This window comes from Rutidosis leptorrhynchoides, chromosome 6, assembly GCF_046630445.1.
Source record: "Rutidosis leptorrhynchoides isolate AG116_Rl617_1_P2 chromosome 6, CSIRO_AGI_Rlap_v1, whole genome shotgun sequence".
Lineage (NCBI taxonomy): Eukaryota > Viridiplantae > Streptophyta > Magnoliopsida > Asterales > Asteraceae > Rutidosis > Rutidosis leptorrhynchoides.
Window position 1 is genome coordinate 445,157,951 of NC_092338.1, and position 18,882 is coordinate 445,176,832.

The following is an 18,882-nucleotide window of genomic DNA, read 5'->3' on the forward strand; positions in this document are numbered from 1 at the left end:
GAAGAAAGAATAGAAGATGTGAGTTGTAAGGAAATGGAGAGGGTGGATTTATAGACAGAGTAATCGAAGCAGATTATCGCGTATAACCAAAGAGGATCCTAATCTCCTTAATTACCGACGTATCAAATCTTATTATGAAGATCTTCTTCTAAATTCCTTAAATTCCGGAAATCAATCTTGACTACGCCACCGGTTAAGTCAAACCTGCATTTATTCATTTTCACTTTTAAGTGATAGCTTCATTCGTGCTCTTCGCAAAAACAAATTGTTTTATCTATATTACACAATAATGATAAAACTCTATTTATCAACTCATATTTGTCATGAAAAAGTTCTTATTATTATCCATGACGACCCCTATCAAATTTCGGGGACGAAATTTCTTTAACGGGTAGGTACTGTGATGAACCGAAAATTTCCAACCAAATTTAAACTTTAGTCTTTATATGTATCCGACACGATAAGTAAAATCTGTAATGTTAAGTCTCGAAAGTTTGAAATCTATATTCATGTAATCAAGTTACCATTTGACCATGCCTGACGATTCACAAACATTTATGTGTACATAGATGTGTGTATATAATACTTATTAAGTGAAGGCGTTAACAAGGTATTAGATATATAATAATTTACAAGAATGTATTTTGTTTCAATATAAGTTTATTATGCTTATCGATGGATTTAGATGAAAATATCAAATGATTGATTTATAAGATACATTAAATTAGGATGAAGAGTCTCTGTTATGAGGTCCACTTTGAATTAGGAAACCCTTGCTTTTAACGGTATTCGGAATATTTGGAAAAGTGATTGTATATAAGAACAAAAGTGTTAATTATTGAGGATTAGACAAAAAGTTGGTGGAGGATTGAATTTCATAACCCTTGTTATTTGATTCGATCGATACTAAGTTATTTTATTTAGAAAGTTTAAGGGAACTAAAATAAACGTTAGCGTATAAAGGAATTATAGGTTTAGAGTGTAAACGTTACATGTTTTATGTTTTTTAAAATAGACTTTGAACTATTATTAGTTTGAAAAACTAAATATAATATTATTACGTTAATATTTCCATTATATACGATATATACGAGTTTATTTTTTTTATTAAAATGAAAATATATATATATATATATTTTACGAGATGATGAATTATTATATTATAATTAGTCAACAAACGTTTTGATCTAAACTAATATCATTAAAATTGTTTTGATAAATAACGAGATTATGGTTTATAAAAGTAAATAACCAAAATACTCAAAAGATTAAGTTACACTTTGAGTGGGTTAATTTTTCATTTATTTAAGTCTATATTTTGATAAAGGTACGAGTCATAAAATGTCATGATTTAAAATAATATATTTTGATAAACAACGAGTCACTGATTTATAGAAGTAAATGACCACAACGCTCAATTTTATAAGTTATATTTTTATAAAGGAAATTTATTAATGAGTAAGTCTAATTTTTGTAAAAGGTACACGTCGTGTAACGTAAAAGGCTAGTTTTCTAAAAGTACGAAAGTGCGCTCGAAAAACAGAAAGCGGTACATGAGTCGTGAGACCACGACCGTGTCGTTTTTGTAAAAATTATAATTTTACCAGGAGCGTAAATATAATATAATATTTAATTAATTCTAGAGATTAAATATATTATATATTAATATATATAAAAAACGTGTTATGTGTAAAGATATGAATGTCGGCAACGTTTTTTTTCATTTTTTTGCTAGTGCATATGAGCAAGTTGGGGGAGGCCACAATTCCTTTCAAAAGGCGAACGTACTCCATTCGTGATTTTTTTTTCTTTCTTCTCTGCATCTATCTACTTCTATATCTTACTCCGTATTATATATTTAATTTATATTATTTTCATTATTATTATTAAGATTAATATTAGTATTATTATTATTATTATTATTATTATTATTATGTATTATACATAAAATACTACGACAAGGGATACGCGCGAGCTATTGTAACATGGGTTTTATGAGTGGGATAGGACTAAGGAAATTATGAGTTATAGCTATGGAGGTGATGGGTAATGTTCATGGGTATGCTCATGAGGTCAATCTAGTGTTTATCATCTTCGTCGTACCATTCCTGCAATATTGAATCTCAATATTGATACGTGAGTACTCGTAAATTAAATTTTATATACTAATAGTGTATCCCTGACTAGTGCTCGAGAAAATAGGATTATGCATACTTGTACTTTTGATATTGCCTTTAGATAGGTTATGTTGAATCTTGAATTAGTTACATCTGCGATTGAGATAAGATATAAGATATGCATGTCCTTGGAAAGTAAGCGAAAAATTAAGAACTTTTCCTTTAGATACCGAATGATTTTAACAGATAGATTAGAAGTTATAGCCGATTGAAGTTTTGTAAAAATGATTATTATTATCGTCGTTATTATCGTCGTTCCAAATTTTATCAAATTATTATAATTATTAATACCATTTTTCAATAAAAGTATTATCTTTAAAAATTATTATTTTTATTATTATTATAGTTATTATCGTTACAGTTATAATTAGTATTATTATTATTATCATTAAAAAAAATAGTTATTAGTATTATCATTATCATAATTATTAGTATTATTATAATTAGAACTAGTATTAGTAACACTTATTTATTATGATTACTATTATTATTATTAAAATAAACGCGATATAAAAGACGATTTAAAAACTATTAACAAATTGATTAGGAAATAATAAGTATGAGTATCATGATGAAATTAAATTATTGTAAGATAATGATTTAGATAAAATTATCGTTTTTATTATTTTTATCATTTCTATTATTATTAAAAGTATCGTTAGTATTAAAACTATCGTTTTATCAAAATTATCATTTTAATAGAAATGTCATTGTTATTATAAAATTTTATTTATTAATAAATGAATTATGTTATTTACTTTAATAAATCTTTTAAAAAATATTTTAAATATAAAACGACGATGTTCAAACTATATAATAATCATGTATAAATTTTGGAAATCATGTTTGAGTCAAACTGACTTTTGTTGACTTTTGCACATTAATCTCGAGTATTAGTATTGTGGTACACTATGACTTGACCTAATTTGTTAGACAAATATTGACCAACACATAAATATATATAATTAATTTAGGTTCGTGAATCCAAGGCCAACCTTGCACTTGTTCAATGACGTTATATGTATTTTTTTCTACGAAATACAGTATGGTGAGTTTCATTAATCACTTTTTAAATGCTTTTGCTATATATATTTTTGGGACTGAGAATACATGCGCTGCTTTTATAAATGATTTACAAAATAGACACAAGTACGTGAAACTACATTCTATGGTTGAATTGTCAAAATCGAATATGCCCCTTTTTATTAAGTCTGGTAATCTAAGAATTAGGGAACAGACACCCTAATTGACGCGAACTCTAAAGATAGATCTATCGGGCCCAACAAGCCCCATCCAAAGTACCGGATGCTTTAGTACTTCGAAATTTATATCATGTCCGAAGGAGGATCCCGGAATGATGGGGATATTCTTATATACATATTGTGAATGTCGATTACCAGGTGTTCAATCCATATGAATGATATTTTGTCTCTATGCATGGGACGTATATTTATGAGAACTGAAAATTGAAAATCTTGTGGTCTATTAAAATGATGGAAATGATTATTTATGTTAAACTAATGAACTCACCAACCTTTTGGTTGACACTTTAAAGCATGTTTATTCTCAGGTGTTAAAGAATTCTTCCGCTGTGCATTTGCTCATTTTAAAGATATTATTTGGAGTCATTCATGACATATTTCAAAAGACGTTGCATTCGAGTCGTTGAGTTAATCAATATTATTATTAAGTCAATTTTAGTTAGATATATTATGAAATGATATGTATGCCGTCAACTTTCGATGTAATGAAAGTATGTCTTTTAAAAACGAATGCAATGTTTGTAAAATGTATCATATAGAGGTCAAATACCTCGCAATGAAATCAACTATTGTGAATCGTTTATAATCGATGTGGACTTTGTCCGGATGGATTAGGATGGGTCCTTTCATTATTCAACGGTGATAAAACTCTAATTATCAACTCATATTCGTCATGAAAACATTTCTATTGTTAGCCATGACGACCTCGCTTAAATTTCGGGACGAAATTTCTTTAACGGGTAGGTACTGTGATGACCCGAAAATTTCTGACCAAATTTAAACTTTATCTTTAAATGATTTAATGTTTTCGACACGATAAGCAAAGTCTGTAATGCCGAGTCTCAAAGTTTTGGAACTATATTCATGTAATCAATTATTCTTTGACTGTTCTCGAAGATTCACGAACATATATATATATATATATATATATATATATATATATATATATATATATATATATATATAACTTAATGCGCACATATATATATATATACATGATTTCAAGTTATTTAGTAAACGATAGTAACATTCGATTATTGATTCGATTGATATTTAGATAAGTTAACTAAAATGTTTAAGATGAACAAGTAAAACACTAATTTGCTACAGTATTTTTGAATTGCTACAGTACCGAAAAGCTAAAGTGTTTTCGAAAATCACTATTTGCTACAGTAAAAAACTTGCTACGGTAACTTTGCTACAGTACCACTATTTCAAAATGAAAATGTATATGTATATACTACGAGACGATGATTTATAGAAGTAAATGACCAAAACACTCGAAAGTTTAAGATACATTTTGAGTGATATAGTTTATTGATAATTTAAGACTATATTTTAACAAAGGTACGAGTCACGAAACGAAAAGTACTAGTTTTCTCAGCGTACGAAAGGGCGTTCGAAAGACCGGAACTGGGACATAAGTCGAGTGACAACGTACGACTTATCGGAACAAAAATTACAAGTCAACTATGCATATGAATTTAATATAATATATAATTAATTATATAAATTAAATATATTATATATATATATTAAATTAATATGTCGACAAACAAAGTGACAAACCACATTTTGAGCTGGACAGGGACCTCATGCGATCGCATGAGTTCTCCATACTCTTCTCATGCGATCGCATGAGCTGAGATTGCAGGCCAAGTACTATAAAATGCGAAGTCTGGTGTCGAATTCATTTCATATTTTCATCAAACTATCTCTCTGATCTCTATATATATTTATATTATAATTATAATTATTATTATTATTATTATTATTATTATTATTATTATTATTATTATTATTATTATTATTATTATTATTATTATTATTAATCCTAATATTATTATTAGTAGTATGAATATTATTATTTATACATAAAATACTACGACGAGGTCATGAGCGTGTCACTTTCAAAATATGTTTTAAAGCGGGATAGAGCTAAGGAAATTATGGGTTATTGCCAAGGAGGTTATGGGTAATGTTCGGGGGTATATTTGTGAATCAAATCTAGTGTTTATCATCTCCGTTACATCTACATACTTTCCTACAATATTGAATCTCAATACTGATACGTAAGCACTCATATTTTATCTTTTATATATATTAATAGTGTATACATGTCTAGTGCTCGAGTATATATATTTATACATGTTTGTATGCTAAATTTTGTCGTTAAACAGTTTATAATGAATCCCGAATTAAATACAAATATTACTGGTAAAAGGTATATGATATACATGTTTTTGGAAAGCTGGCGAAAAATCAGTAACTTTTCATTTAGACACCGAATAGTTTCGATGAACGGATTAAAAGATATGATCAACTGAATTATGACTGATGTTAATTGAAATTGCTTTTGAATCTGCAATTAAGATTTAAACAACTTGTTTACGAGATTGATAAAATGGATTTTTGAATATTACCAACCGAGTAAATGAATCCTTATACAAGGTACATCTCGTTTTGTTGAACTATTGTCAAAAATGACTTTTTGAAATGACTTTTGATAAACTTTTGTATGTCGATCTCGAGCATTAGGATTATGATACACTATGACCTGACCTAGATTGATAGACATTTATTCACCAACATATGTTCTCTAGGTTGAGATCTACAATTATTTGATATTCTGAGTTTCAGTCACATTACGATGAACAACTTTATGTGCTGCTAAGGTGAGTTTCATTTGCTCCCTTTTTAAATGCTTTTGCAATATATATTTTTGGGCTAAGAATACATGCACTTTATTTTAAACAATGGACACAAGTACATACTAAATTCTATACTGAGTTTGAACCGAAAATCCCTTAGCTTTGGTAACTAGTAACTGCCGGTTATAAGAACTGGTGGGCGCGAGTAGTAGTATATGGATCCATAGGGCTTGATATCCCCGTCCGAGCTAGAGCACTAGCCTTTTAACGGACGTATGCTATTTGAGAAGCGTACACGTTGGTTTGCGTGTATTATTAAGATGATTATACAAAGGGTACTTATTATATAGACGTTAAAGTGTAGTTACCAGGGTGCTCAATCTTGTAGAATATTTTGATAAACGTTTCTGGATGAAACAACTGAAATCTTGTGATCCACCTTTATATACAGATTATACGAAACATTAAAACTATGAACTCACCAATCTTTGTGTTGACACTTGTTAGCATGTTTATTCTCAGGTTCCCTAGAAGTCTTCCGCTGTTTGCTTATATGTTAGACAAGCTATGTGCATGGAGTCTTTCATGGCATATTTTTCAAGGAAACGTTGCATTCACCAAATCATCACCATGTATCTTATTTTGACTGCATTGTCAATGGAAGTACTATTGTAAACTATTATTTACGGTGATTGTCTATATGTAGAAATCATCAGATGTCGAAAACCTTTGATTTAAATATTCATTTATGGTGTGCCTTTTCAAAAGAATGCAATGTTTACAAAACGTATCATATAGAGGTCAAATACCTCGCAATGAAATCGATGAATGACGTGTTCGTTCATATGGATTTGGAGCGATCGTCACATAATGCATCTGCCTGTTACGGCAGTTGCTTTTGGATATGAATTGCTTAATACATGTTTGTAATATATGGTACTAATACTATGTACAAAATGGCTATGAGCTGAGCACTATTTGCTTCTTCTTGTAGATGAAAAAAAAGGCATAAAGTTAGTAGAGCATAATAGCAACTTGTTGATGCCAATAGCCCACCATCGTCCACCATCGCCCACCATGAATTTCTCAGGTTCAAATACTTATTCACTTCTTGTAGGTTCAAAAACTTCCAAATAGATATCCTCCTATAATGGTACTTAATAAAATAATAATAATAAACTTAAGTAGGAGTTGTTCCCAACAGCAGGAGAACTCCCGCATCTAAGTTGTTCTTTGGCGTTGTATTGGGTGTCATTCTCTCAAATAATATTATCAAACACATCACAACTCTGAAACATAGTTCAAAGTGACATAAATAGAACAAATATGGTTAAGTAAGTATCAACAATTAAAATTTTTTAGTTTAATTAAACGTCAAACAAAGATTATGAACCTAACACCTACCTCAACAACATTCAACAATGGAAAAAGGAAACACACAAAAATCAAGCATTCATCCTATTTCACTAAGATCATCAAAGAGATTCAATTTAGAATATAATGATACTAAAAAAGCCAAATAGTCACGGCAAAAAAATCAAACTTGATACAAACACTTTCTTGTTTACAAAGTCAAGGATCATTATATTTAATTAGCATTCAATCTTTAAAATGTACTTCTAAACATTTCATCCTAAAATCATTCTAAACAACTGAAATTTAAGGTCAAATTACAACTCTGTAACTTAATTCTCACAAATCACATGACCAGAAGAAGCCAAATTTTTCCTTAAAAACTCTCAAGAACCCTATTTTGTCATTACAAAAGATCACAATTCGCAACAAAGCATAAGAAAATAAAAATTCTTAAAAAGGAATAAAACCTAGATAAAAAACAAAACATGATTACAAAATAAAAGATAACAAATTTATGAGACTACCTGCTATGAATGGGCTAACAATTCTTTCGTAGTATGATACTCAAAATCAAACACGAATCGATCTCAAAAAAGCAAGTTGAACGTGCCGCGATAGCATGAGCATCCATAATTGCAGTATCCAATGCATCACATTACAAATAAGATACATGTAAATAGAGCAGATTAAGTATAGAGTGCAACTAATGTTACTACCTGGCAGTACTTATGCTTGAACAACTGATGGATGTGGAAACCAAAGAAGGCAACCCAACAATATTTGCAGCCACTCCAACAGCAGGAGAATCGAAACAAGTAGCCTAACAACGTGTCTAACATACCCACAGCCAAATCCCATTAATCGGAAAATCTCTTTTGATGTTTTCTACTTCCATTGAACTAATCTAGCGTAACAAAAATATTTGCTACTAACAGTTAACACCCAACATCCTAAATAACTCTAAAAGCATATAATACTACAATGCACACACAAAAGAGAGCGCACAAAAACTTAAGTCACAAAACCAAAGCCGCCAGATTGTAGCAATTAAACTTAGCGCATACTATGCCCATGTACAAATAACAGCCCAGAAAAAAAGGACATACAAATATGCAAAACGAAACAAAAACCAATTGTAACCAACTGTATTACCTGAAACGTATGCACTCAAATCTAGCAACGAAACACCAATAAACGTCGACACCAGGTCATTCGAATACAGTTCACTTGCAGTTGTCTCAAAAGTAAACATAGATAGGAATACCAGATGAACGATTACAATACTCCACAGATTTTCCCTCTGCTGGTGAACAGGCATATCATTCAAACCAATAGCTGGCTCTGCACAATTAATTCGAGCAAACTACAAATGAGACACAAATAACCAAAAAAGAAGAGAAACCAATTACATCAAACAATAGTACTTGAAACATCCGCATTGTATTCTAGAGTTAAAGCATCACTAACCTATCAAACATAACATACAATAAGCGAAAGAAAATGAAGCATAAAAACATCCACATTATTCACAAACACATATCAATATAGAACAATTATTCAATAGCGAACTTCAATATAAATACTTAAACAAAAATATGAGAATAAAAACACCGTTAGAAAATCATCACGAAAAATATAAAGAAAAAGATTCGGAAGCTGTAAACAAAAGATATAAAGAATTGGATTAAGATAGAAAAGCAGAAAAAAATTAAAACATACCTACGACAATCGAATTACACAGATGAAAACAATTATTTTCGTCAAATCACCATCACCACTGAATCCAATCATCACCACCACTACTGGTTAGAATCGTTATTTACAACATACACACCAACATTAGTTAGACTATACAACAATTTAAACCCAGTGGGCTACATTTACGTGTAATACTAAATATCAAATATTTAAAAAAAAATATATGAAAATCAAAATCAAGTAACTTCACGTTTAGCAATTTAGTCGAATTCTTCCTTGTAACTTCGCATTTCTCTTGTTTTTGTATACCTGTTCGCAATGAAACCCAAATCCGAGTAATATAAAAACCCCAAATCACAAAAAAATACGATGCTTATAAACAACCGTCGAATAATCAGAATCAGCCGTCGCTGGACAACCACAAACAGTCGCTGTCAGAAAACCCTAATACATGATTGTTTTGTATACATGTTCGCATTGAAACACCAAATTGAGTAATATAAAACCCCGAATCACAAAGAAACGAACCTGATAAACAACCGCCGGACGACCGAAACCAACCGTCGAACAATCAGAATCAGCTGTTGTCATAAAAACCTAATAACGCAACGATGAAGGTGGGAAATCGGCAAAACAACTGGCAATAGACGGTGATAAGGTGGAGGTGGAGGTGGAGGTGGAGGTGGAGGTGGGAAATCGCCAGATGTGGTAAATAAATGCCTGAATTTTTTGAAGCCATTTATCACTTTTGTTTATTTAGTTTATATTTTTAAACCATTACAAAATCGGATATTATGGGATACAAATAATATTAATTGATTTGATTGAATGGATTAAATGATATTTGCTAAATTAGTTAAATTCATTTCTAAAATTAATGACTGGTTCTTATGGAGCCATTAATTATAATTTGAATTTAAATTTGAATTTTAAATTAATAGGGGTAATGTTGTAATCTCTAATTAAACTGAAATTTGTGTTAAGTAATAATTATTTCATTTTTGATTCAAGGGTTGCAATTAATTTATAGAAATAAATGAATGGTCTAGATCCTTTTATTGAAATAAATATTACTTATTTTGGCTTTTCTTATAATAAGAAGATGGATTGGTCTGGCCAGAAATGAAGTGGACAATTAATTTATTGGCCCAACATGTTGTATTAACGGGCTGGTATATTAGGTTGGGCCAAAAGTTTGTAATAAAAAAAAATAGATGCTTTTTATAAACAGATGACAACTTACTTCTATAAACCAAAATCGAATTATGTTGGACATTACCTTTCCAATCGGGATTAAACCTATGGACGGGTTTTCATGAAGTACGTGTTGGTGGCGGACTGCTAATTTACTAAATTTGGGAGATTATGAATTTAGTATAAGATGTATCCTTTCACGGCTCAAAACCTCGGGAGAATTTAATACGGAGTATAAAGTTAGTTTTTTATTTTAAAAAAAAAAACATAATTGGAAATCGCTCGAAATTAAGATAAGTTATGAAACAACATATATACAGCTGTTAAAAGTAGTAATTTGGAGAAAAGGTTAAAGGCCCGTAGTAATTGGTTAATAATGAAAGAGCGTGGCAACTCACAAAATCAGTTTAAGAAGAAAAATGTGATTATGCAGATACGTTACAAATACTACTACGTAACGTAGTACATAATACCGGCCTTGCCGCATCTCTAGAAATTAAATTATAATTTACAAAAAGACAATCGTACATGTTACTAAACCCTCTCTTTTCACATACAACAATTATACGTTAACCACACATATAATAAAAAATAAATAAATAATTATATTTAATTTTTAGTCAAGAGCAACAATTTAAATAGGAAAATTAAATGATTGGCAGGTATAAAGTCCAAAAAGAACGTGTATTTTTTGCGGCTGTCTTAAATACTTGGCCCAACAAATATACTGTAATACGGTAGATGCAAAATTAGGTGTTAACTAGTCCGGTCCGGCCCGCGCGATGCGGCGGGGGCGTTTGGCCTGTGTATTCATATTTAACGTGGCTTTATGTATTTACATAAGGGGAAAAACGGCTCATGTGTTAAGCGTCGTTGTTGGTGTTGTCGTCTTTATTGTTTTTTAAAATCTGTCCGGTTCGAACGTAGTTAGTTTCGTTTTGTTGAAAAAATTATTTTGAGTCTGACGGTGCTGGCGAAAAAATATAACTCGTGGCGAACAGGAAGATATAGGTTGTCGTTGTTTTTAGCGTTTTTTAAAAAGTTTCCGTTTCAAACGTAATTTTTATCGTTTTGTTCATAAAATTATTTCGAGTATGACGCTCATGTCGAAAAAATTTAGCTCGCGGCGAGCGGAAAGATACGGGCTGTCGTTGTGTTTAGCGTTTTTTAAGAAGTGTCCGTTTCGCGTATAGTTAGTCTCGTTGGGTTCGTAAGATTTTTTCGAGTTGAATGGTGGTATCGGAAAAATTTAACTCGTACCGAGCGAGAAGATATGACCCGTTATAAATTCGGGTGAAATTATTTTCTTTTATTTTAATAGAATTATATATTTACACTTTTTACACTTTCTATATTTACACTTTTTACCCTTGAGAAAGTGTAAACTTGAGGGGTCGTGTAAATATAGTCAAAGTTGGGGGATCGGTTGTAATGTGAACGTAAACTCAAAACTACAATCAGTTTGAACTAAAACTACAAAGTTTCTCATGACATTTAGTATATTTACACTTTTTACCCTTGAGAAAGTGTAAACTTGAGGGATCGTGTAAATATAGTCAAAATTGGGGGACCGGTTGTAATGTGAACGTAAACTTAAAACTACAATCAGTTTGAACTAAAACTACAAAGTTTCTCATGATATTTAGTATAAGTTTCTCATGACATTTAGTATATAAGGGTCAATAACTATGCAAGCGCGTACAATCATTCATATACAAATTACAAACACAAGTTGAAGGTACAATCAGCGCCGTTGATTCTGCAATATTAGGGATTAGCACAACTTGGAAGCTTCGTCAAAAGAATTGGACGGTTGGGATGAGATTGATTTGTTGAATGAGCTGTGCAAAGAAAGAAAGAATGGACACATGTGAATTCCCGTGTGTATGCATCGTCCTCTCCGTAATCACGGGTCCTACGCGCTCGCTTTTGTTTTCGGATTCTACTTCACTTTTTGTTTCTACGTTATATTAAATTAAATTAAATTATTTACTACTACGTTATATATATACGGATATACGGATACGGATAGGAATAAAAAAAAAAACAAATGTACATGCCATTTAGATTAACTACACGTAGAAGAAAAAAAAAGTTTGCAATTTCGTTATTCTAATGAGTAATGAGTAAGGATCTTATTAGAACTCTATTTTCCAAATAACCATGAAAACTCAAGTGCACATAATTTTTCTAAGTTTTTGTTCGCCTTCACACATTTTTGTTCAATTTCAGGAATGTAGAACGAGAAAAATGTAGAAAATAAAATTGTTCGAACACAGTGTAATTTTTGTAGTCGAACTTAGAATGTATAACACAAAATTGTTCAACTTCAGGAGTGTAGAACGAGAAAAAAATAGAACATAAATATTGATGATAAAAATTGTTCAAAGCATCAAAAATGGATCAATTGAGTTTACTTGAAGATCCAAATGAATCTAAGCATATAATAGAGAAAATAAAAGAGGGGTCCATTGTAAAAACTCATCCAAGCATTTTTAAAAGATTAATGGGTCTTACGATTGACCATGTGGGTCCTAAAATTAAATTGATGCCCATTTTTTAGGCGCGTTTTACGTGGTGGATTTTGACGCGCGAAAAACGTGAGCTTTCGAGGCGCGTTTTCGACGCGCGTTTTCGACACGCATTTTCGACGAGGGTTTTTCGACGCGCATTTTTCGTCGCGTGTTTTCGGACGCGTTTTCAGCCGCGTTTTCGAAAGGCTTTTTCGATGCTCGTTTTTCGAATAGTGTTTTAGCGCGCGTTTTAGTCGGGGCGCATTTTCGACCTGTGTTTTCGATGCACGAATTCGACGGGCGAATTCGAAGCCTGATTTGGGCTCGGTTTGTAACACCCCAACTTAACATAACCACAATATTGTCCGCTTTGCCCGCAGGCACACGGATTTTTCTTGACGACCACTCACGAGAAGCACTTTCCCAGGAGGTCACCAATCCTGGTAGTGCTGTCGCCCGAGCACGCTTAACCACAACTTACTCGCACACCCGCTCTGCCTGTGGTCCCAAAACGCGTTGTGTCATTTAAGCGTGAGTATTACCTTATAATCCCATGATCACTCATGTCCGTGGACGATGAGAGATTTGCCTAGGGTTTTACATTCACCCCCCTCAGGGACTCATCGTCCTCGATGAGGGTTTCCCCACCACCCCCAACGGCACATGAGTGGCTCCGATACCATTCTGTAACACCCCAGCTTAACATGACCACAATATTGTCCGCTTTGCCCGCAGGCGCACGGCTTTTTCTTGACGACCACTCACGAGAAGCACTTTCCCAGGAGGTCACCCATCCTGGTAGTGCTCTCGCCCGAGCACGCTTAACCACAACGTACTCGCACACTCGCTCTGCCTGTGGTCCCAAAACGCGTTGTGTCATTTAAGCCTGAGTATTACCTTATAATCTCATGATCACTCATGTCCGTGGGCGATGTGAGATTTGCCTAGGGTTTTACATTCACCCCCTTAGGGACTCATCGTCCTCGATGAGGTTTTCCCCACCACCCCCAACGGCACATGAGTGGCTCCGATACCATTCTGTAACACCCCAGCTTAACATGAGATGCTCTATGGGCGTAGGTGTCGAACTCCGATTTGTTGGGGTAAAGTGGGTCAAAAGGAAATCAAGAGTACCGATTTAGTCTTAGAGACGAATAGCAAGATTGAGATGATTCGGGCCCGATTAAAGGCGGTGTAAGATAGACAAAAATCTTATGCCGATAAGCGTAGGCGACCGATTGAGTTCCAAGAAGGTGACATGGTGATGCTTAAAGTTTTGCCATGGAAAGGTATAATTCGGTTTCGAAAACGGGGAAAGTTAGCTCCTCGGTTTATTGGGCCATTTAAAATTTTAGCTCGCGTTGGTGAAGTTGCGTATCGTTTGGAATTACCCGAAGAGCTTGCGGGGATCCATAATACATTTCATGTTTCCCATCTCCGTAAGTGCCTTGCGGATGATTCATCATGGGTGTCGTTAGAATAGATTGAGCTAAACAACAAGTTAGAGTATGTTGAAGAGCCGATTGCTATACTTAATGTTGAGAAATAAAGAAGTGAGAACTTTCAAAGTTCAATGGCGTCGTTGTAAAGGTTCCGAGTTTACGTGGGAACCCGAAGAGTTTGTGTTGGTGTACCTTCCCGCTTGTCATGCGGCTTGGATCGCGAGGACGCGCTCCGATTCAAGTGGGGGAGAGTTGTAAGACCCGAATAATTATCGTACATATGTTAAAAATGGTGTACATAAAGTGTATAATGTGTGCTGTAAATTAAAAAGTCACAGACTGAACTGAGCCTTGTGCGCGCTGTAGTAACCCGAAATTTTCCATGTTTATATATATTAAATGAAATTGATATTTATATGATTAAATGTTTTCAACATGTTAAGCAATCAAACTTGTTAAGACTTGATTATTTGAAATGAGTTTCATGTAGACAATTGACCACCCAAGTTGACCGGTGATTCACGAACGTTAAAACTTGTAAAAACTATATGATGTCATATATATGGATATATATATATAGTTAACATGGTATTATTATAAGTAAACATATCATTAAGTATATTAACAATGAACTACATATGTAAAAACAAGACTACTAACTTAAGGATTTCGAAACGAGGCATATATGTAACGATTATCGTTGTAACGAAATTTAATTGTATATATATCATATTAAGATATATTAATACATCATAATATCATGATAATGTAATAATTTAACATCTCTTTAGATATAATAAACAATGGGTTAAAAACATTTAACAAGATCGTTAACCTAAAGGTTTCAAAACAACACTTACATGTAACGACTAACGATGACTTAACGACCCAGTTAAAATGTATATACATGTAGTGTTTTAATATGTATTCATACACTTTTGAAAGACTTCAAGACACTTATCAAAGTACTTCTACTTAACAAAAATGCTTACAATTACACCCTCATTCATTTTCATCAACAATTCTACTCGTATGCACTCGTATTCGTACTCGTACAATACCCAGCTTCTAAATTTATTTACTATTGGTATATACACTCCAATGATCAGCTCTTATCAGCCCTTGTGAGTCACCTAACACATTTGGGAACCATCATTTGGCAACTAGCATGAAATATCTTATAAAATTACAAAAATATTAGTAATCATTCATGACTTATTTACAAGTAAACAAAATTACACATCCTTTATATATAATCCATATACCAACGACCAAAAACACCTAAAAACACTTTCATTCTTCAATTTTCTTCATTTAATTGATCTCTCTCAAGTTCTATCTTCAAGTTCTAAGTGTTCTACATAAATTCTATAAGTTCTAGTATCATAAAATCAAGAATACTTCCAAGTTTGCTAGCTTACTTCCAATCTTGTAAAGTGATCATCCAACCTCAAGAAATTTTTCTTATTTACAGTAAGATATCTTTCTAATACAAGGTAATACTCATATTCAAACTTTGATTCAATTTCTATAACTATAACAATCTTATTTCGAGTGGAAATCTTACTTGAACTTGTTTTCGTGTCATGATTCTGCTTCACGAACTTTCAAGCCATCCAAGGATCCTTTGAAGCTAGATCTATTTTTATCATTTCCAGTATGTTTACCTACTAAAATTAAGGTAGTAATGATGTTCATAACATCATTCGATTCATACATATAAAACTATCTTATTCGAAGATTTAAGCTTGTAATCACTAGAACATAGTTTAGTTAATTCTAAACTTGTTCGCAAATAAAGTTAATCCTTCTAACTTGACTTTTAAAATCAACTAGACACATGTTCTATATCTATATGATATGCTAACTTAATGATTTAAAACCTGAAAACACGAAAAACACCGTAAAACTGGATATACGCCGTCGTAGTAACACCGCGAGCTGTTTTGAGTTAGTTAATTAAAAACTATGTTAAACTTTGATTTAAAAGTTGTTATTCTGGGAAAATGATTTTTCTTATGAACATGAAACTATATCCAAAAATCATGGTTAAACTCAAAGTGGAAGTATGTTTTCCAAAATGGTCATCTAGACGTCGTTCTTTCGACTGAAATGACTACCTTTACAAAAATGACTTGTAACCTGTATTTCCGACTATAAACTTATACTTTTTATGTATAGATTCATAAACTTAAGTTCAATGTGAAACCATAGCAATTGGATTCACTCAAAACGGATTTAAAACGAAGAAGTTATGGGTAAAACAAGATTGGATATTTTTGCTTGTTGTAGCTACATGAAAATTGGTAACAAATCTATATTAATCATATCCTAGCTAACTCATATTGTATTATACATGTATTCTAGTATATTATGTAATCTTGGGATACCATAGACACGTATGCAAATGTTTTGACATATCATATCGACCCATGTATATATGTTATTTGGAACAACCATAGACACTCTATATGCAGTAATGTTGGAGTTAGCTATACAGGGTTGAGGTTGATTCCAAAAATATATATACTTTGAGTTGTGATCTAGCCTGAGACGTGTATACTCTGGGTCGTGGATTGATTCAAGATAATATATATCGATTTATTTCTGTACATCTAACTGTGGACAACTAGTTGTAGGTTACTAACGAGGACAGCTGACTTAATAAACTTAAAACAATAAAACGTATTAAAAATGTTGTAAATATATTTTGAACATACTTTGATATATATGTACATATTTGTTATAGGTTCGTGAATCGACCAGTGGCCAAGTCTTACTTCCCGACGAAGTAAAAATATGTGAAAGTGAGTTATAGTCCCACTTTTAAAATCTAATATTTTGGGATGAGAATACATGCAATTTTATAAATATTTTACGAAATAGACACAAGTAAATAAAACTACTTTATATGGGTGAATGATCGAAGCCGAATATGCCCCTTTTTAGCTTGGTAGCCTAAGAATTTGGGAACAGACCCCCAAATTGACGTGAATCCTAAAGATAGATCTATCGGGCCCAACAAGCCCCATTCTGGAATTTGGAATGCTTTAGTACTTCGATTTTATCATGTCCGATGGGTGTCCCGGAATGATGGGGATATTCTATATGCATCTTGTTAATGTCGGTTACCAGGTGTTCACCGTATGAATGATTTTTATCTCTATGTATGGGATGTATTGAAATATGAAATCTTGTGGTCTATTATTATGATTTGATAATATATAGGTTAAACCTATAACTCACCAACATTTTTGTTGACGTTTTAAGCATGTTTATTCTCAGGTGATTATTAAGAGCTTCTGCTGTTGCATACTAAAATAAGGACAAGATTTGGAGTCCATGTTTGTATGATATTATGTAAAAACTGCATTCAAGAAACTTATTTTTGATGTAATATATTCTTATTGTAAACCATTATGTAATGGTCGTGTGTAAAGAGTATATTTTAGATTATCATTATTTGATAATCTACGTAATGCTTTTTAAACCTTTATCGATAAAATAAAGGTTATGGTTGTTTTAAAAATGAATGCAGTCTTTGAAAAACGTCTCATATAGAGGTCAAAACCTCGTGACGAAATCAATTAATATGGAACGTTTATAATCAATATGAACGAGACATTTCACGCGCCGCACATGTTTAAGGGCGCGCGCCGCGCACGACACCTGGGGGCAGATTCTGTTTCTTTTATTTAGATTTAAATGAAGGGCAATTGAGTCTTTTTGCTTGGAGCCGGGTTTAGGTCATTTATGGCCAGTTTTGTGGTAGTTAAAACACATTCAACACAACCACCAACATCATCTTCTATCCACTTCAATTTTAGAGTGAGAAACACTTTGAGAGAGAGAAAGTTCAAATTAAGGAGGAAGAAGCTTGATTCAGGTCAAAGCTCGTGTATTAAAGTCGTTCATCTAGTCACTAGCTACGTTTTGATTGTGGTGGTATGTCCTAACCTTGATTTTTCTTACTTTGATTTATTTAAGGGTTAGGGTTTGGGTAAATGATGAACACAAAACCCATTATTGGTGATTTTGGGGGTTTTTGGGTAAGATTGGGTCATGAGGACTCAAAGATGACTAACCTAGGGTTTTGAAATGATAAATGAGCTTATGAGTCTTAATTTGGTTAGTTGATTACTAGCACACCTAGATATTAAGTAAGTGGGTGTTATTTGGGTATGTTGGTGACCCAAATGGGTGTGTTAATCTTGAAATGGGTCAAGTGAGTCTTGGGTGACCTAAGTTGTTAAATGTGTATGAAAATACACTAACCTTGCCTTAATAAGTGTATTAAGACCATGTTTGGCTAGTGTTAGGGTTAATAGTGCAAATGGGTCGAAATTGCACTATGGATCGAATGACACTAGGATGGTGAGTAAGTTGGTTGACCAAGTTGATGGTGTGATTGATTATATGCATAATGTGATAGGTACGTTACATTGAAGGTTGCGGGCTTGATCTAGCTTTCACCGAAGGCGTTAAGGTGAGTGGAGTAATTATGCATGTATGTATATAGTATATTTATTTGTATGCTATGGCATGATCCACGGAGCCGGAAGTGCCATAGTATGTGCGAGTGTGCTATA